General features: G+C 36.1%; 1 long non-coding RNA gene across 1 annotated transcript in view; it reads right to left on the reverse strand.

Annotated features, from left to right (window-relative positions):
* Positions 1 to 279: 279 nt before the first annotated feature.
* Positions 280 to 21,758, reverse strand: part of LOC123384781 — a 57,717-nt gene continuing 36,238 nt past the window's right edge. The window contains exons 2-3 of the long non-coding RNA XR_006596324.1: positions 5,563 to 5,713; positions 280 to 1,482 (exon numbers count right to left, since the gene is read on the reverse strand). This is a non-coding gene — a long non-coding RNA (uncharacterized LOC123384781). The remainder of the gene's footprint in view (positions 1,483 to 5,562; positions 5,714 to 21,758) is intronic.

Consider the following 21,758-nt stretch of genomic DNA (forward strand, 5'->3'; position numbering starts at 1 on the left):
GTAAAGATGAGCTCCCCCAAAAAGCTTTTAGGATCCAAATTTATTATTTTTTTTAAATTTTTTTCTTCTTTCAACGTTTTTATTTATTTTTGGGACAGAGAGAGACAGCATGAACGGGGGAGGGGCAGAGAGAGAGGGAGACACAGAATCGGAAACAGGCTCCAGGCTCGGTGCCATCAGCCCAGAGCCCGACGCGGGGCTCGAACTCACGGACCGCGAGATCGTGACCTGGCTGAAGTCAGACGCTTAACCGACTGCGCCACCCAGGCGCCCCTAGGATCCAAATTTAGAACATGCCCCATGATCACCATTAAAAGCCCTAAGAACATTTTCTAAAATAATAATATTATATTTTAAAATATGTTATGTTAATAAAATTATATATTATATATAATTATATATATATAATTATATAAAGTAACATTATATTTTAAAACATTGAAAACCTGAATTTATGGACAACATACTAATGTTTAGCAGGAACCCATAGCAGTAGTCAACCACATTTAGAATGCATTTCTACTCCTCCTCCTTTTTTCCTTCCCCCAAGCCTACACTGGTACCCTTCAGTTACAAAGTATTTTTACAACTCATAAAAATCTGAAGTGTTTGGCCTGGGGTTGAATGCCTTTTTCCAAGAGAAAAAAAAAAAAGTCAAAGAAATAGACTCCCTATCAGTCACTCCCCCTGCTTAAAAAGCTATTGTTCTTTTGCAGACAGCAGAAATTTAAAAGTAAGAAAATAATTTCCTGAACCAAAATATTTACAAAATAATACTCACAAGTATTTTATAGCTCAAAAGCTTCATTTTATAAATAATCATCCAGTTAATTGATTCTTCGCACAATCATTTCTGGAACATCATTTGAGCCACTGACCTCAAATATTTTATTCCTTAGAATTAGGTTACCAACTTCTCAAGGAATATATATATATATTTTAAGAATAAATTGCGACTGATAGTATTGCTTCCTCTGAATCTCTCTCTTTCTCACACACACACTCCCAGACACTCACAAATACAAGAATGGAGCACTAGAATAAAGTCTATAGTTTCTTCTCAGTGTGACCCTCAAAACTTACTCTTGAAACATAAAAATACAGTCTGTGCCCTTCTGTGTTATATTTCCTACGAATTACCTAATGCAAATATATTGCTAAGGATCAGCTGGAATATAAGTACCAATTAGCATGAACTGATTTTCAAATAAAATATAAAAAGCTAATACAATGTGACTTAACGTGGAGAGTTTACTGACTCAGGAAACTGACCCATTCAGGTGTAGTGTGGGCTTCTAAGTAGATTAATCTGGTCTCCAGTAGCTCAGTTTCTCTGACATTTTCCTGTTACAAATCTCCTTTCTATATTGGCATCTTCTTCAGTCTGACCCACATAGTGGTGGCAAAAGACTGCAGCAGTTTCAGGGCTTATCCCCACATGCCAGAGCATTCAGAAGAAGAGAAAGCTTCCTTTTCCTTAACCTTCGAAGAAAAATCCCAAGCATTAGTCTGATTGGACCAGCTGAGTTCATATACCCATTCTGGAACCAACTATTGGGCACAGGGGATTATACAATATCAAGGAATTAGGCCAAGAATGGCACGAGGAGCTGTTATTCCAAAGAAAGGGGTGCAAGGAATACAGAGATGACAAAAATCAATGTCAAATACAAAACTTACATATACTCTTTAATTCTATTAATTGCTCAGCAAACAAATATTTATTGAATTTCTAAGGGACTGATAGGCAAGAATCAGGCAGACACTGAAAGAAATACAAAGAAATATGACAGAGCTCTTATCTCAAGAAAGCTAAAATGTAGTTCGATTTCAATCAGAAACAAAAGCACACAAAAATTAGCGCACAGTTCTAAATGTTTCGGGATTGTCAGAGAACAAAGAGGGTTCAAAGGAAAGGAAGACCATGATGGGCCAGAGCAGGTACTGCATGCTTCTTAAAAGACAGGGGGACAAAATCTTGCCATTTGTAACAACGTGGATGGAACTAGAATGTATTATGCTATGCAAAATAAGTCAGTCAGAGAAAGACAAATATATGATTTCACTCATATGTGGAACTTAAGAAAACAGATAAACATAGGGGAAGGGAAGGGAAAATAAGATAAAAACAGAGAGGGAGGCAAACCATAAGAGACTCTTAAATACAGAGAACAAACAGGGTTGCTTGAGGGGAGGTATGTGGGGGGAAGGGCTAATGAGGTTATGGGCATTAAGGAAGGCACTTGTTGGGATGAGCACTGGGTGTTCTATGTAAGTGATGAGTCACTAAGTTCTACTTCTGAAAACATTATTACACTATATGTTAACTATATTGGGTTTAAATTAAAAATTAATTAATTAAAAAAAAGACACTGGAACAATCCATGGTATCTAAAATGGAAACATGTGGCTGAAAAAAAATAATGAGCCTGTCTTTTGTAGTGCTTTAATAAATTTTTTAAACTGTAGAGGAATCTTTACTGATGGCATTTTTATTCAGCCAGTATATGCATATACGGGCACAGAGAAATGTCTCAAGTAACATTCACTGAATGTCAATACTTAATACTTACGAGGGGAAAGATCTGAAGTAATCTGTTGCTTTTTAAAAATTTTTTAATGTTTATTCAGTCTTTTTGAGAGACAGAGAGAGACAGAGCACGAGCAGTGGAGGGGCAGAGAGAGAGGGAGACACAGAATCCAAAGCAGGCTCCAGGCTCTGAGCTGTCAGCACAGAGCCCGGCGCGGCCTCAAACCCACAAACCATGAGATCATGACCTGAGCTGAAGTCGGCCACTCAACCAACTGAGCCACCCAGGCATCCCTGTTGATTTTTAATGTTTGGATACTGCCTGATTTTTTGTGTAATGGAAAGGTGTCACTTTGAAAACACAATAAAGTGACTTATTACTCTAAAAAATAGGGAAGTGTGGTTTGTGAGGGAAGTGAGAAGATCGTAATTTTAGGCAGGGGAAACACATTCTTGGCAAAGATGTGAATATGGGAATTAGGAAAGGAATAGACAAGAAAAGGAGAAGATAGGACTGACTAGAACAACAGATAGAGGTAGGCAAGCAATAGGGAAAAGGCTGTGTAGATTAAATAGATCCAGACAATTGACCAACAAAGATTTTAGATTGCATAGTAGGTATAAGAGTAATGATGCAAAAAATAAAAATAAAAAAGAGTAGCATCATTATCAAAGTGTCAAGTAAAGAATTTGTTGCTCTTAATAGAAGAGAATTTGAGAATATTCATATTCTGTACTCTTGCTTTTTTAAACATTAGATTGTGTGTATATACACGTATATACATTCCAAAACACTAGAAATGCAGTATATTAAATTCTCCCCAGACAATAGCACTTATTGATCTGGATAGTAAATTTTTAAGCTACATGCTGAGCATGATGATGAAGTATATAAGCCAAGTTATAAATCATTCTTTTTTCACAAAAGCCAAAACATATATATTCTGTCTTTCCTTCTAAGACGCTTATAACAGCAGCTGCTATAATCATGCAGCATAGAGCCTTTCATAACCCTTGTTTTATTTTGGCATGACACATTATAATACGAGTCATATTTCAATCTAGGGGGCGACCTAAACAATAGCACTTTCCAACAGTGACTCAATGCCAATTCCAGAACCTCCGACCTAAGTACTGACATTGGGATCTAAAAATGGGCTTGCAGTGATTTCAACGGAATGTTTTTCAAAGACAAAAACTTACCTAGAATGTTTGAATTATAGCATCAATAATTTTAGCAAAACCTATAAATTATATAGTTCTACACTCTCATTAATATTAGAAAACTGAGGTCAGAAAAGTTGTGACACATCTGAAATGGCACATTTGAAGAACCTATCCGTGAGTTTTAGCTCCAAATCCAGTTCATTTTCCACTGTGCCATTCTGGGCATTACATAATAAATGTTGATTCCAGTGAAGCTCAGTGAAATAAGAATCCACACCCTCTGCTCCAATCTTTACTGCTAGAAATTTCTTCATGACTTATTCATATGTTCTGTATATAATTCCATTGAGCTACAGAGAATATGAATTTTGCCTGGAAGTTAAAAACACTGTTAGCAAGAGCGTTGGAATCAGCATGCAGGACTGAAATAGCTCATTAGGGGACCACACACCACGAGGACTATTGACATTTCTTCCTCACACATCCAGGCTCACGTCTGGAGCCGTTCCAAACTTTACTAGGGACTTTACCAAAAATCCAACTAGCCTTGGCACAAACAACCACACACAGTGACAAAGAGATTCATTAAGGATGAACAAAGTCATGAAAAGACAAAATAACTTTCCACAAACACCTAATTTTGATTCCATTCTATTGTTTGCATTACTTTATAAGAATATTATATACATATGATGGGAACTGGCTTTAACATAGGAAAGGAATCTAGAGCAAAATATTTTCAGAAAACACTCTCTATGGGTACACAGATTAGTGAAAAATACAGAGACGCATGTACACGGTGAGCTAGATCTCTTAGCATATTAGCATTTATTTTCACAACATGCTTGATTTGCATCGTGGTGGACTTGTAATTCTACTTTACCATAAACCCTGGAAGACAAACTAAGAACATACCATTATCTATTAGAGACATGAAGGAGTCTAAGTCTTAAAGTAAGAGGCTAATTCAAGATACTCTAGCAGGAAATAGGGGACGCAAGAGGACAACTCAAATGTTTTGACAAACCAGGACTGTTTCTAATATAATGCTTTCCCTTTCACAATACTGGCTACTTACTTGTGTGACTACAAAGGGAGAGATTAAAATATAAAAGGCAAACTTTATGACAGGAGAAAGTTAAATAATATCTGTAAAATCAATCCATAAGACCACTTTCCAAGTTTGAATTTTCCCTTCTTACATTCATCTGAACTCATTTCACATTTGGTTCTCAATTTTTCAGACAGAAGTATTAAAAAAAATGATTGTATGATCCAAGGTAATCTTTTTATTCATTAATAATTCTAAACGTTCCCTACATAAAGTGTTTTGTCTGCTCCAAGAAAAGTTTTGCCTGGTCAAAAACAGAAAGTGAAGAAATCAATCTAGAAATCTTGTTTATACATAGGCACTTCAACTTAAATATTTTTAACGTGCAATTTACGTAATTGTCATGGTCAAGGCCCACGTTATTTTGTACTGTGTAAACACTAAGACATTTCTGTGATCAGTATGTGTTAAAAGTAAGCTTCAGTCGGGATTTTTGATTCATATTTCCAAGACCATAAAGGTCAGAAATGGACAGTGGTAGTTAGATGCATGTTATAGTCGTCCCTCTATTATCCATGCGGATATGTTCCAGGACCCCCAGGGGATTCCTGAAACCATGGATAGACCAACCGCTATATATACTATGTTTTTTCCTATGTATACATGCCTGTGATAAATTGCAGTTTATAAAATAGGAAGAGTAAGAGATTAGCAATAATAACTAATAACAAAATAGAACCATTATAACAACACCCTGTAACAGAAGTTAAGTAAATTTGGTCTCTCTCAAAATCTCTTCTTGTCCTGTACTCACCCACTTCTTGAGATGTTGCCAGGTGATAAAATGCCCACATGAGGAGACGCAGCGGGTCCGCGCAGTGATACAGCGTTAGGTAACAATTGACCATCTCTGATTCATCAGAAGGAGGATCAGCTGCTTCGGGACCCAGCTGACCTAGGAGAAACTAGGAGAGCAGAACTGCAGATAAGTGGGAGGACTTCTGGAGAATGACAGCTAACTTTTAAATAGTGCAAATAGACTAAGTGGTTTAGGATCCAAAAACATATCTATTATCAGTTTAACAGAATCTCACTCTGAACCTTAAAATCACAAAAAGTGTAAAATTGATTATATATACGTAAATCTAAAATTCTCCCTTTTTTTCCTAATCTTAATTCTAGTTAATGTAACCTTCTCTTTAAAGGTATAAACTGTATAAGTTGTTTGGAAAAACATCAGAAACAAAGCATATATAGGGATTTCAGTTGATATAAATATTATTTGGTGCAATCTTAGGTAACAAAAAAACATACTTGCCAGACATAAGCATAAACTCTGGCTTAATTCCATTTTTATGTTATATGTTTATATATAACATAATAATACATAATATATAGTATATATTAAACACAATAACTTGTTTTACAGTTTTGGTAGTTTCATCCTGACCTGAATATTTGAACCATTTTTGTGAGTTGAACTAATATATAAACTTCATTAACTAGTGACTGTTTCAAATTTATTCAGATCAAAATACAGCTTACATTTCCATTTAAGAAACGTGGAAACCAAACATGAAAAATCTAGAGTACAGTGTCTCATCAAATATTTTGGTTGAAAGCAAATTTATCTTCTAGGAAAATATACATCTTCCATAAATATAAGAAAGATAAGATTGCACACAGTAAATATGGATCTGTTAACTATAACTCTCCTTCTCCTGCAAGGCAGACAAACATTTATAAGGAAAAGATATGTTTGGCTCCACAAGACTGAGAAACCAAAATATCTTATTGAAAAGATTCAATTGAAGAGGAACTGATTGCTTTTGTGATATTCCTTCTGGTGAGAAAGAATAAACATGTTTAAGACTTGTATCTTTCTTCAAAAGCCTCCCAGTTTCCTATGGGACAAACAATGCAGACAGAATCTTAGAGAATGACACTATCTTAAAGGTCAGTTAAAGGTCAGTTAGTCCGACCCCCTCCATAGGAAGGGAAGTTCTTCAACTCACCAATGATCTTTTCTTTTGTTACATTTGACAGTGCTGTGATTTTCTCCCTATGCCTCTCATTCTTCACCCTTACCATCCTCATTTCCCTCAGTTTGGAGATCTTAGTTACTACTTTCCAGATAATCTCTGTCTGATTTCCCAGAAGGGCATGTGAAACTGAACACAATATTCCAAATGTGTGCGCATCAGTGCACAGGACACTGGTGCCACTTTAATGAAAGCACCATTTATTTTTTGGCATGGAATCATAATTGGATTAATTTTTAACTGGTATGCCTTTGGTGTCACAATGGGCTTACCTTTTGTTAGCCTTCTGCACCCTGTACTTGAGTATGTAAACTTAAGTGGAAATGTAAGATTTCCTCTTTATTCTACTTCAAGGTCATCTTGTTTGTATATCAAATAAAAATTTTGTAACCATGGTGTCTTTTCCTCACCAAGATCATACCAGGCAACATCATAAAGGACACACAACTGGAGATTTTGCTCCAGACTGACATTAATTCCATAGTTAACACTCTTAGTGTTAGTAGCCTCCGTAATTGTCTAGCTCACATCTTTGACCACAAGGTTCTTCATTAATTCATTCAACTGATATTTATGGTAAACTTATTCTCTGCCAACAATGGTCATAGGTGTTTTTTTGCAGCAACGTAAAAAGCAGACGAATCCCTCGTGGAGTTTGTATAAGGTTAGCAAATAAATGTCTCATCAGTTATATCATAAATTGTATCTATAGCATCCATCTTGTCTACAGTCTGCTAATGCTACTATAGGAGAATGAAATTAGTTTATTATTTATTCTTCATCATTTCTTAACTTCTATACAATTATCTGTTTAATTATGTTTTCTGCACTTAAGTAAAAAGTAAAAATCAATATAAATTTCATGAGGATAATACTTTTTGATTTCAATCTTTGGGCATCTCTTGCCATCTTCCGCATAGAGCATTGACCATTATTATTCCTCTGTGGCATTTTGAAATAAAAATTAATTAACTGTAGATTGATACCGCTAGGCCCCTCTAAATTCAGACTGCAACTTCCACTAAAAGACCAATTTTGAAAATGTCTTGTTTCCCTTGTCAGTTTACTCGTATTTTTCACAGCTGCTTTTTCAAATGTTCTCTTTTCATCTCAAACCTCATACAGCTTCCTTTCACACTGAGCTCGTATTTCTTTGGGAAAATAGAAGCTGTAAGCTGAAGATTCTTTGCAACCAAGCCTGTAACATTTCCTGCGTGTCTTTCCTCCCAGGGAACCTTGTTCTACTTCTCTTTGTCTTTCCTGTATTTTCAATATTCCTCTATATGTTAATTCTATTCTTAAACCGACTCCTGTCTCTCCAAGTTAATTTTTCTTTTCTGAACCACCTGTTATCCCTACCTTCCTTCCTGTCTTCACACTGATCTGTCTTACGCTGCTGCACCCCCATGCCGTCCGTCTTCTGGCCCTAGTCCATGAAGCTGCTGCAGTATGGCTGTTAATGACCTCCTTGACAGACTTCCAGTAAACAAGTTTCATTCCCTTTTCTATGAATAACTAATTTCTTTGTCTAACAATATGATCTTTTCGAAACATTCTTACTGTATCATACAAGCTACTGTGCATTTTTGGTTTCTTGCAAAACATCTGACCCCTTCTTTCCAGTTGGCATTGCAGGTACCTCCTCCTGGGACCAAACTGTAACTAATGGTGACTTTAGGGTTCACTTCCCTTTACATTCTCCCTGTACCATCTTTAATATCGATAGATTCCTAAGAAAATATTTAAATCATGAGTCTATATGTCTCCCCCGAACTTTCAAGTATTAGAGCTGACTTCTTGGTAGATAGTTCCATTTGGATATCGCATGGAAACCTCAAATTCAATATGTTCAGTACTGAGCTTAGGATCTCAATTGCACCTCTGCTTGCTCCACAATACAATCTTACGTTCTATTTCTATTAAAGATATCACTATTCAATTAGAAATCTCTGAGTCTTTTTTGACTCCTCTGTCATTCCCCATATGCAAACAGGCATTAAGTGGTGTCACTTCTGTCTCATCTTTTTTGAATTTTGAGACTTGGAAGCTCTAGACCATTACACTTTACTTACAATTTTTCGGCGACTTCTTACTTAGCTTCCTTTGCTCCAGTATCTCCGATAGCCATCTTTCTCCTTTTTCTATGGTGATGCTAGGACTTTTTGTAACATGTAGGTATCATTTGATTACTTTCTTGCTTAAACTTTCCATGAATTTTCATTATGATTAGGGTAACACTTAAATTCCTCGACATGACTTATAAAGCAAAAACTGGACGGGGAAATATTCAAATGGTTTCAGACGAGAAGATAGTGAATTTAGGGTGTTCCACATTTGAAAGAAAATCAGCCTCTGATCCCATTATCAAAACATTTTCAGAAAATGGTCTTATATTAGTTAATTATACTATGAAGGGAATTTAAATCCATCAGCTGTTTCTCAAAGGTGATTTTTTTATAGTCATTCTACTGTTACTTGAGGTAAATATTTTCTTTTGTAAGGAGTCCTTCTGATGTCCATGAAATTGCATTATATCCCCCCAAGGAAAGTGGCAAAACTTTGGGTCCCTAAGTGACTAACTTGAACCATTACAGGTCTGTAGTTCCAATACCTAAAAACTCCATCGTCGTAAATATCTTTGTAAATTTGTGGCAAATTATGCAGTAAAACCTATTCCAATATGACATTAAGCTGTTCTAGGTCCTTATCCCACTGGCTGTAAATATTCATAAATTTTACTGCATAAATAATAATGTATTTGAATATAAGGTGTTGCCCCAGACCCTGGAGAATTACTTAATAAATGTTATATACACAGTATTACCTTTCTAAAATAAGAAAATCTCTGAAATCTAAAAGACATTGGTCCCAAGGATATTGGATAAAGAATTCTGAGCTTGTACTAACCTTAATTAAGCAAACCAGAATCTATCAAACTTCAGATTTGCAGGATTTATTTCTACTAGAAGAAACCAGATTGCCTTTTGCTTTATATGAGATTCATTGAAAGAAGTTGTTTAAAAGCAATTTTACTCTTAGAGAATAAGTATTGCACATTTTCAGGATACCTATTTTATACAGTTGCGGTGACTTTAGTGGCTTACAGGATTTAATTCTCTTCCAGTTCGTCTTAGCCCGGCAATTCACACAGTTAATGCCACGTTCACTGCCTTGGTCATCAAATACCGTAGACGTCTACGCAGACGGAGACGTAAACTGTATTAACCGTTTAAGAGCAGCATTGCATAACCCAAGTGATTTCTGAGCAATGATCTCTCATAGTTGCTGGATTACAAAAATCAACTATTTCAGAGCTTAGCAATGTCAGGCTCAGTGAGGTAAATTGATACGTGTGAGGGCTGATACGCTATTCTGGGTGCCCAGCTGGAATAACAAAGCCTCTGAAAAGTTCGCCACCTCTCTACGTGTGTGGTCTTTCAGGCATCAACAGATTTGCCTTCACAGTTGCTGCGTTTCACTCACTACAGACACAATTGTGTATCTTGGCCCAACTTTATCCAACGCACACTGTATTCTGCCCTGGTGCTTACACAGCAATTAGAAATTCTCAGAGCGATACCTTCAATCTCCCTGCCACGCTACCGCCCTCAGTCCTATTTTACTTTGCTTTTTATTCAAGGGCCTCTGAAACAGTCATCAAGATGTCCTAGAGAGATCTGCAGTGCTCCGGTTTCAATAAAATAATCCTTAGTAGACAAAAATCCTCAAGTGGTTTATGAATATTGATAAAAACTCATGTAGACATTCCTGAGTAGCTTTTAAAAAATCCTCTGATAACGGTGTTTTCAGGCTTTCATGCTTTGGGGAGTTTCTTTTAAATTTGAAAAAAAATAAAGAGAATATTTGAAATTAAAGCATACCGAAGGAAGCTGTGTTTTATGTTTATTCTCACAAAAGAGAAGTTTTTATGTTGCATGCATTCCATGACTGTCTCTTAAATGTAAACTAATATTCCCATTAAAGGAAATAAAGGAATTGCATTATAGCCACTGCCTTATTCCTTAAGTTGTAAAAATGAAACTCTTTAAACCCTATAAGAAAACCCACACACACAAAAAATTTGGATCCTCATTTAGTCTGCACTTGAGTTTTATGACATCTACACAGTTCCTTGTCTCCTGAAGTCTTATTAATTATTTGTAACATGTAACAGTGTTTGTTGTTATTATTGAAGCAGTGTTACTGATGTTCCAGGTTTTGTTTTTTCTTTATGTTGTTTTACAAGAGGATTAGAATCCTAAAGGACACCCTACTGCTTAATTAATTGCCATCTTTATATTTCATGAAATCATTTTTATAGCATTAAGAAATGGGCATAAATACGAGAAACTGAAAACTTCACGTAACTGAGAATTTCTAATTAGTAAAATGATCTCTTTTGTTACTACTTGGCTCAGAGCTACTCTTTTTCTTTCACATCCAAAACTTTGCCCTTTTACGGGAACTGAGCTCAAATAAACTTTTAAATAAATTTATATTTGCCTTCTACAAATAAAGTGAATGCAACAGACATTTAGCATACTTGTGGACTATTCAGAGAAAGGTTAAATCAATTGTGTTCAAACTCATTTATTTACACACTTGGAATCAGTTCTTAGTTCACAACGGAATATTTAAAGTAATTTTAAAACAAATGAGTAATTGTGAAAAGAAGCATCACATCATTTTCTCAGCTTGAAACAGATATAAAAATGCAAATTTAATCACATAAGGTAATCCTGTAAATATTGCCAGTTACAGCAGTCAGACAAATTAAGATCAATTCAACATCCATGATAACTATACCTAAGAACCAAATCCACTGATATATAAAAAAAAATATGGGGCATGTATTTTGGTATTGATGAAACCAGATTTTACTTTTCAGTGATACGGATTTGGGGAAACATTAATTAAGGAAAACCTCATCAATGGAACTAAGTGATATGACCAAACCCACATGAATTTTCAGTGTGTGTTCGTAACTTGTGAACATCATACTCGACTTCAGGAGCCTCAGTATGGAAATGGCACAATGGCTTCCAAAAAGGTTCAGAAGATATTTAAATTATGTAATTGTGAATGAAGGAAATTCATATTCATTAAGAAAAGTTCATGTCAATGCTTCTCTCACTGGTTAGTTTAGCCACACAGAGATAAGAAAAACATAGCATCTCTTGAAGATATCTTGCTCACATCTAACATAATTAGTGTAATCACCATAAATCAAAGAAACAGGCCGTGGCCATTAAAAAAAAAATTAAGCCTATATTTTGGTTGCCCTGAATAGCATTTGGAAGAAAACGGTTGAAGTGTAAAGTTCGAAACTAAGTAAATTCTTGTTATGCATAAGAGAGGATAGAAGGAGTAAGTAAGTACATACACAGGAGAGGTACATACGCGGTCTTCAGGACAAATGAAATCGAGATAAAAATAATAACACTGTTGTCAAAAAATCCTTTGTTATGAGGTTCAGAATGTAAGTGTAAAAACTACGTGTTTGGCCCTTTTAAGGCTTTTCGTTTTAAGGATGCTAGTTTTGAGTCATAAGAGAAATGGTATTCACCAAGTGGGTTTGTAAAACAAGAAGAAAAAGAAAGATGGAGTGAAAGTACCATCCGCTAAGCAATAAAAGACAGTTTTTAATGAGACATAGTTTCAAAAGCTAAATTATGGGACCTCTAAAGAGACACAGAGGATGAGTGTGGGGTGTCTTAGTTGGATTTCCCAGGGTTGCTTAACTTCTCTGGGTCACAATTGCCAGATCTGTAAAAAGCTGTGGAGATATTTAATTGTACAGAGATTTCCTGATGAGGTATCTCTAGGTTCCTTTCAATTTGAGGTATGTAACATAACAAGCCTTTCAAATCTAGAATAAAATGACAAGATGGGCAGATAACTGAGTGATTATTTCTGACAAAAAAGGCAATTAAGATTAGAAAGAACAGGAATTCAGGGAGGCAGCATCTTTAATTAAACTAAAGGAGAGTTTATTTCTATCAACCTGTTAAAAGGGCCTGCCTCCAAGATAAAAGTGAGGTTTATGGAAATCCACGCTGCTGAGCAGCCCATCACACGTAACTCATTGAAGTCTGAGTTGCAACCGTAATATTGAACCAAATGTAAAGCAAGGTAAAATATATACGCCATTGCCTCATCTTAGACATAGACAAAAATTTCCCAGCCTCTGTTGTGGTTAGGTTGTGGACACGTGACTGAATTCTGACTAATGGAATATCAATGGAATTGATTGGGCCCCTCACCGGCTTGGCCTGGAGCTTCACAGCACACAGAAAGATCCTACAGCTCTCTTTATCTTTCCTGTGGTTGCTGCAAGGTAGAAGACAGCCATTTGGCTCCCATTAGATTCATACGAGCAAAACTTCGTTTGTATTGCTTTTATTTTAATTAACTAATTAATCAATTTATTTATTTATTAACTTATTTTTGAGAAAGAGAGAGGAGGAGGCAGAGAGAGAGAGAGGGGAGAGACAGAAACCCAAGCAGGCTCTACACTGTCAGGGCAGAGCCCAATGTGGGGCTCGAACTCACGAACCATGAGATCACGACCTGAACCAAAATTAGGAGTTGGACACTTAACCAACTGAGCCCCTGTATTGCTTTTATATGTAAAGGTATATTCGTTATTGTGACTAGTATCGCTTACTCTAAGAACAAACTTTTATGTATTTTGTTTTTACTTTTTTTTTATTTTATTCATTGTTATTTTTTGATCCTTTTTACCAAATTTTTCAACCTCCTAACCCCCACCTCTGGCAACTGTCCATCTGTTCTCTGTCTCTGAGGTTTTGTTTGTTTGTTTGTTTTTAGATGAGACATATAAGTGAGATTACACAGTATTTGTCTTTTTGTCTACTTATCTCACTTAGCATAATGCTCTGGAAGTCCATCCATGTGGTCACAAATGGCAAAATTTCACTCTTTTATATAGTTGAATAATATTCTGTCAAATATATGTATATACATATGTCTCTCTCTATATATATCTTAGCTATTGCATATAGTGCTACAATAAACATATATCTTTTCAAGCTAGTGTTTTAATTTTCTTTGGATAAATACCCAGAAGAAGAATGCTGGGTCATATGGTAGTTCTATTTTTAATTTTTTGAGGAGCCCACATACTGTTTTCTATAGTGGCTATACCAATTTATATTCCCATCAACAAAGCATGAGGATTCATTTTCCTTTATTTCTTCACCAATACTTGTTATTTCTTGTCTTTTTGGTGATAGCCATTATAACAGGCGTGAAGTGATCTTTCATTGTGGTTTGGATTTGCATTCTCCTGATGATTAATGATATTGATATTCTTTTCATGTACCTATTGCCCATCTGTATGTCTTCTTTGGTGGGGAAAAGGTCTATTCACATCCTTTGCCCATTTTTTAATCATATTGTTTTGTTTGTTTGCTATTGAGTTGTAGGAGTTTCTTATATATTTTGGATATTAACCCCTTGTCAGATATATGATTTGCAAATATTTTCTCCCATTCATTATGTTGTCTCTTAATTTTGTTGATGGTTTCCTTTATTGTGCAGACTTTTTTAAAAATGTTTATTTATTTATTTTGAGAGAGAGAAAGAGAGGGAGGGCAGGGAGAGAGGGAGAGAGAGAATGCCAGCAAAGGCTGTCAGCACAGAACCTGATGCTAGACTGGATCTCAAGAACCATGAGATAATGACCTGAGCTGAAATCAAGAGTCAGACATTTAACTGACTGATCCCCCCCTGGTGCCCCAGGGCAGGCTTTTTAGTTTGATGTAGTTTGACTTGTTTACTTTTGCTTTCATTGGTTTTTATTTTGATTTCAGATTAAAAAACAGTTATTGCCAAGACCTAGGTCGAGGAGTATATGGTGTGTGTTTTCTTCTAGGAGTCTTATGGTTTCAGGTCTTATGTTGAAGTCTTTAATCCATTTTGAGTTGATTTTTGTATATGGTGTGAGATAATGCTCCATCCTTTTGCACATGGCTGTCCAGTTTTCCCAATACCATTTATTGTATATTATTAGCTCTTTTGTCATTAATCAATTGGCCATATATGCATGGATTTATTTCTGGACTCTACTCCGTTCTATTGATCTATGTGCCTGTTTTTATACCAATACCATGCTGTTTTAATTACCAAAGTTTTGTAATATAGTTTGAAATCAGAAAGTATAATGTCTCGAGCCTTGTTCTTCTTTCTCAAGATTGCTTTGGCTGTTTGGCATCTTTTGTGGTTCTATACAAAAGTTAGGATTGTTCCGTTTCTGTGAAAAATAACATTGGAATTTTGATAGGAGTTGCATTTGATCTGTAGACTGCTTTGGGCAGTATGGGCATTTTAACAATATTAATTCTAATCCACGAGTACAGAACATCTTGCCATTTATTTGTGTATTCAGTTTCCTTCCTTAACATGTTATAGTTTTTAGTATTTAAGTCTTTTATCTGTATTAATATTCTTTAATAAATATTCTTCTGCTTAAAGTAACAATAATAATAACAGCTGTTCATAGTTAAGTTCACCAATGCAGTCCTGTTTCACTTATTTAAACATTTTATTTAATTCTAATTGATAATTGTAATAATTTAAACAATTTTTTTTAAAGTTTATTCATTTTTGAGAGACAGAGAGAGACAGAGCATGAGTGGGGAAGGGGCAGAGAGAGGGAGACACAGAATCTGAAGCAGGCTCCAGGCTCTGAGCTGTCAGCACAGAGCCTGACGCAGGGCTCGAACCCACAAACTGTGAGATCATGACCTGAGCTGAAGTCGGACGCTCAACCAACTGAGCCACTCAGGTGCCCCAATAATTGTAATAATTATTTTAGCAAAATCATTATGTTATTACTATTCACAGCTAACAGTTATGAAGTATCGTCTATGTGCCAGGCACTATGGTAAATGCTTTAGAGACATCATGTCATTTTAATTCGGAAAACTCTGTGATGTGATGTTATAATCCTGAGGCTCGAAGAGTTTAAGTAATTTATTTAAGTCACCCTAGGTGTGAATTCACCCTATCTGCTCTTTTGTCATTTTACAATTAACATCTTAATTTTCTTCCTGTATGTGAGTTTACATCAGTTCAGTGCCACAATCATCACTCTTTGGGCCAGTTTTATATATTCCACAAAAAATTTATGAGGATCCTCTTCTTTTTTTAAGGAGAGGCTGAAGTTAGCAGCTTAGTGATTTAGTAACAATGTGACTTCCCTATTCGCCTGTTGTGACGTTGGAATTGTAATTTCTCTGCATCTCTGGTCATACTGGTTTCCAGTTTTTTTTGCTTTTTTTTCTGAAGGTGTTTCTGATAATTAATTTCCTCAGAAATAAGGTCAGTGCATTTACTCCAGTTCTTCACTGAGTTTCCTGCTTCTTTTTAAATTCGTATCCCACATAACACATCAAGGTCTTTCTTTCTGCCCCCTCTACTTGTTCTTTTGAGACTTGTTTCTTCTGCTCAAGAACACTTGATCTTCTGCAGTTTCAATGAAAGTGTCTGTAATGTTTGCTGACGAACTTCCCAGGATCTGAGTCACTGACCTGAGTGGTTTGGTCAATTGCTAGTCTTGTGGATGGCCATGAATTGTGCTACCACCAATGTAGAAACTGCATCTTGGAATTAAACAATTTGTGCTAACGATTCTGAACCCATAACTGTCTTTCCCACTCATAAACTAATCTCTCCACTTAGCACATTTTCACAGATTTATTCTCATGTGCCACATCTGTAACTAAACCACATTAATCATCTAAATCTGAAGTTCTCTTTAAAATGCCATACTGGGGGCGCCTGGGTGGCTCAGTCGGTTAAGCGCTGACTTCAGCTCAGGTCATGATCTTGCAGTTCGTGAGTTCGAGCCCCACGTCGGACTCTGTGCTGACAGCTCAGAGCCTGGAGCCTGCTTTGGATTCTGTGTCTCCCTCTCTCTCTGCCCCTCCCCTGCTCGTGCTCTGTCTCTCTGCCAAAAATAAATAAACATTAAAAAAAATAAAATGCCATACTGTATTTTCTAATCTAATCCATTTTGCTAATAAATATTCCTTAGAAAAGATGGCACTTAGAGTTTTAAATATTATTTTTCGTTATTCTAAATTTAAGTGATAGTTAAACCTGTCCATCAAGCTTCTGGCATCTGGTTGTATCAAGTTCTATAGGTATTGATTTAAAAGTATTGATAAAGACATTAAAATCTAGTTAGTTCTTAATTTGAGTCATTAAAGAACAATATATGGCAATTAGTTTATACCAGTTTACATGACCACATGACCAAACCCCCATAGACTAAAATAATAAAGACTGCTTTTGAAATGAAAATGTTATGTGAGAGGAGGTACTTAAAAATCTACTGTGTGAGATGTACATGCTGATGATCAGTGATAACTCCTCTCACATCCAACTGAAACTAAAGCTTGAAAATATACCTTTCAAACTCTATTCCACAGTGTAGCCATTAGAATACAACAATGTGAGTTAGCATACGAGATGTGCAAGATTTGGACTCTATTCTGTCCAGAAGAAAAGTCATGACTTTGTAGTATGTGCAGGTACATGAGTGAGTACAGCAGATGGCAGATATGGAGTCTTTTCCATGACGTGTCCATGACTTTCAAGCATCCTCCAAATAATTACCTATTTTAGTGCTGCAGTTCTGGTAGTTTGAGATTTTCAAAAAGACTTTGTAACTCTTGCCCTATGCATTTCCAACAGTTTTATAAATTTCTATCACCCTGTATTAAATTTTTTTATTCCAAGAATTTAAAATTCCTTTTTTATATACAGAATTCTGGCTGACACATTTATTAGTACCTTAACTTGAGTAAACTGTTGTATCCTTGACTGGTACTGGAACTTTAAGTATGTTTCCAAAGAATGGATCTGTTAAGTTTTGTGTGGGTGCAGACATTTTGAAAAGGCAGGATTAAAGCCTTACAGCACAACAGAATCAACAAAGGAGGCAAAGAGAAGAGAGAGTGTCAAGGAGGAATATATAAGCACTTAAGAGACGTGCGAGAGATAATAAAGACAATGCTTACAAACCAACAGTCTAGGTTTGGTCCTGGTGAAAAAAAATGGCAGGTATATGCCAAGAATTTCTATTAAAGATTACCTACAATACTCAGTGGCAGAGAAGCCAAGTCAGATTTTGGTATTATATACATAGAATAGTTTCCATCCTCGCATAACAAGCTGAATAAAGAGTATGCTATATAACTTGACTTTAAAGAGTGACTTCTTTATTCAATAGATAACAGAATCACATCCACTGAAATTGCGTTTTGGCAAATGCTGAGACATCTTCATTAACCATTACGTATGGTTAAATTCTGCTCTACACCACTCTAAATAATATTCTTAGCTCACTTAAATGCTCTAAAACTCTAAGACTTGTCCTCCTCTAGAATAACTGAATAAAAATTTGGCATTATGTACTATTTGATTACCAAAATCTAATTAAAGAGAAATGAAAAACATTCAATTCATAAATTAAGCAATTATGGGTTTAGACACTCAAGTTCTTACCAGTAAAACCTCCTTGAGCCTCCAGGATATCTAACAATGACCTTGGAAATGTCACCTCTTAGAAGGTAATTATAAAATTTTTTTTAACGTTTATTCATTTTTTGATAGAGAGTGTGAGTGGGGGAGGGGCAGAGAGAGAGGGAGACCCAGAATCTGAAGCAGGCTCCAGGTTCCAAACTGACAGCACAGAGCCCGACACGGGGCTCAAACTCACAGACTGTGAGACCATGACCTGAGCCAAAGTCAGACGCCCAACCGACTGAGCCACCCAGGCGCCCCAGAAGGTAACTATATGTACAAACACACACATGCATATATGTGTATGAAGGAGCAGAGTATGGGAATATTTCTTGGGAAATGGCATGAGGGAAATTTCTGTGTAATAAAATGTTGCATATCTTGACAGGGATATGTTATCTGTTTATTGAAACTCATTGAATTATGCATTTAAAATTGTGAATTTTGCTTTTCGTTACAGGTTCATTTTACCAAAACAAACAAATAAACAAATACACCTCAAAACAAATATGGATTTTAGTAAGTGGGACTGCTTTGTGGTGGTGGTCTTTATTAACAGTTTGGAAACTATTTGTATGCATTGAGGCTTATGCAAGTGAATAAATTCACCGAGAATAAAGGGAAGCAGAGTTATCACTGTCAAGGAAGGCACTTATAAATATAAAGAGGTGCCTCAAATATACAGTGTTTACAAATGAACACAGTGTATATTTAAATATATACATATTTTGAATATATGTATACACATATATACATATATATTCCAATATGTGTATATAAATGATTACTTGAGAGATACAATAATAAACACATAGGTTGTATATGTAAATATATTCCCTAGTCCTCTCCTCTCGGAGGACTTGAACACATGAACCCTTGTAGTATCCAAATCTTTATTTATAAACAATATTCTCCATGGAGAGAAATCTCAGCTTCTTGAAGAAAGGGCTGAGGGATGAGCCTGGGACGTCTTGTGCTTCTACAATGTAAAGAAATGCTCAAAAAATGACAGGGACTTGTCAAACCTACACAGATTACAGACTTCTAATGGCTGAATCTAGGGCAATTAGAACATATAAATAAATAATAACAGTAATGGAAAATAACCAACTAAATGAAATATAAACCCACAGGTCCAACCTGATATAAATAAATGAATAAACAAATAACTCAGCCAATGATAAAGAAGGAAAAAACTCTTTCTTACAGAAAACCAACTAATAAATGTAGAAGAAATGATGGATTTGGGAATTTAGCAATGTATATGAAAATAGCAGGTGAAAACTTGATGAGAAACTGAGCATTTATACGGTATTGCCCCATAACTTGCTTATTCATTGTAAAGTGAAAAATAGACACTCTACTGGGAAAACTGACAGACCACCTGAATAATGACCACAGTTAACGTTAGTAATATTGAGACAAGCTGTCATCATGAGACTTCTGTATGATGCACTCAGGATACAACACTACTTGTCTGGCATTCCTGACCCTCCCACCCAATCTCTATTCCTCAAAGCCTCATAAACTAAAGCTAAGAGTGGAGAAATAATAGATAAATCAAAAATTGAAGGACATCCTACAAACCCCTTGAAATTACTGGCTTTTATTTTTCAAAAATGCCAAAGTTAAGAAAGGAAAAGTATAACTGAGGAGTTTTGTAAAATTAAAGATTAAAAAAAGATATTATAATAAATGTAATGTATTATCCTTGGTTAGATGCACTAGGAAAAAGTCACTACAGGAGACATCGTTGGGACCAATGATAAAATTTGAGTAAGAACTGCAAATGACTCAGAGGAAAATAGTATAAGAGAGAGAAAAGGAAACAGAAAAATAATGTTTAACTGTAGCAAAATATCAACAATTGGATAATCTGAATTAAGGATGGATAGGAATTCTTTGACTAACTTTTCTGTAAGTTTAAAATTATATAAAAATAACAATGTATATAAAAGTATAATTTTAAATACAATTAAAATTAATCAAATGCCTAGAAAGAACATACATAAAATAAATATTTAAAAGTCCAATATCCCTATACAGCATAGAAGAAGCATTTTGATAAACACCTGTGCTGTATGGAAGGGAGATTTAATTACTAATCTCAGAACACGTGCCGGAGAGGCAGGGATCTTTAGGGGACTTCCTCAAGAACAAAAGAGCTGGTAGGCACCATTTCCCTCCCCTGCCCCCAGCCTAGATACACAGCTACCTGCTGGCATTAGTGCAAACACTCTCCACCTAGATGCCCTTGCCACCATATTCTCCTGCAGACCCCACTCTCCAGCCTGCTCTTGGCAGGAGTTCTCCAAAGCAACTTCAGGTCTCCTCCCACAGCAGACTGATGCAAGCTTTGCTAACATGGCATGTTCTGCCCACTAGTTCTCCTGCAGTCAGACCCCATCCAACTCACCTTTGGCGGGAGTACATCCAAAGGAGTCCTACAAGCCTAACAGTGTGCAAGTATCCCCAACACAGGCAGCAGCACTCCAAAGTGCCTCCTGCCCTGGGGAGACGGGAAGATAACCATACAAATGAGTTCCACTCCTGGGGGCAAACAATCTAGTCTGACTGCAGGCCCTGCCCACCAAAGAAAGCCTCTCAGGGCACAACACAGGGAGAGCACCTTGTGGTTTTATGTGACTAGAGCTCTGGCAAATTCTTCCGCTGACCCAAACAGAGCCCAAGGTGGCCCTAGACAGGCCCACTAACAACAGAGACACCAAACTCTGCCCACAACAGGCAAAGAGAGCTATGCAGATGAATGGACTGAAGGCAAATATAGCCCACCCACACAGCAGGGAACACACAAAACACACAGGAGACACTGCTGAAGTGCCAGGTTCTGGTGATCAGGGGACGCTGAACCGCAGGACATTACAGGATCACTTTTTCATGAGGTGCTACGTGTGAGAGCAGGAGACATAGCTGACTTCCACAACAGAGAAACAGACATAGATAAAATGACGAGACAGAAATATGTTTCAAATGAAAGAACAGAACGAAATCACAGCAAGACAGCTAAACAAAACAGAGGCAAGTAATATGCCTGATAGAGAATATGAAGTAATGGTCATAAAGATACTGGATTTGTAAAAAGAGTAAAGACTATCAGCGAAAGCCTCAGTAGATAGAAAACAGAAAAAAAAACAATCAGAGATGGAAAACTCAATAACTAAAGTTAAAAATACTGTAGATGGAATAAACAGTATACTAGAAGAGGAACAGATCATTGACCTGGGGACAGAGTAATTGAAGGCTATCAAAGTGAACAGGAGAAAGAAAAAAAAAGTAACAATAAAGAGATTAGATTAAGGGAACTCAGTGACACTATCAAGCATAATAACATTTGTATTATAGGGGTCCAAGAAGAAGAAGAGAGAAAAAAAAGAGACAGAAAAGTTATTAGAAG

This window comes from Felis catus, chromosome B1 (assembly GCF_018350175.1).
Source record: "Felis catus isolate Fca126 chromosome B1, F.catus_Fca126_mat1.0, whole genome shotgun sequence".
NCBI classification, from domain to species: Eukaryota; Metazoa; Chordata; class Mammalia; order Carnivora; family Felidae; genus Felis; species Felis catus.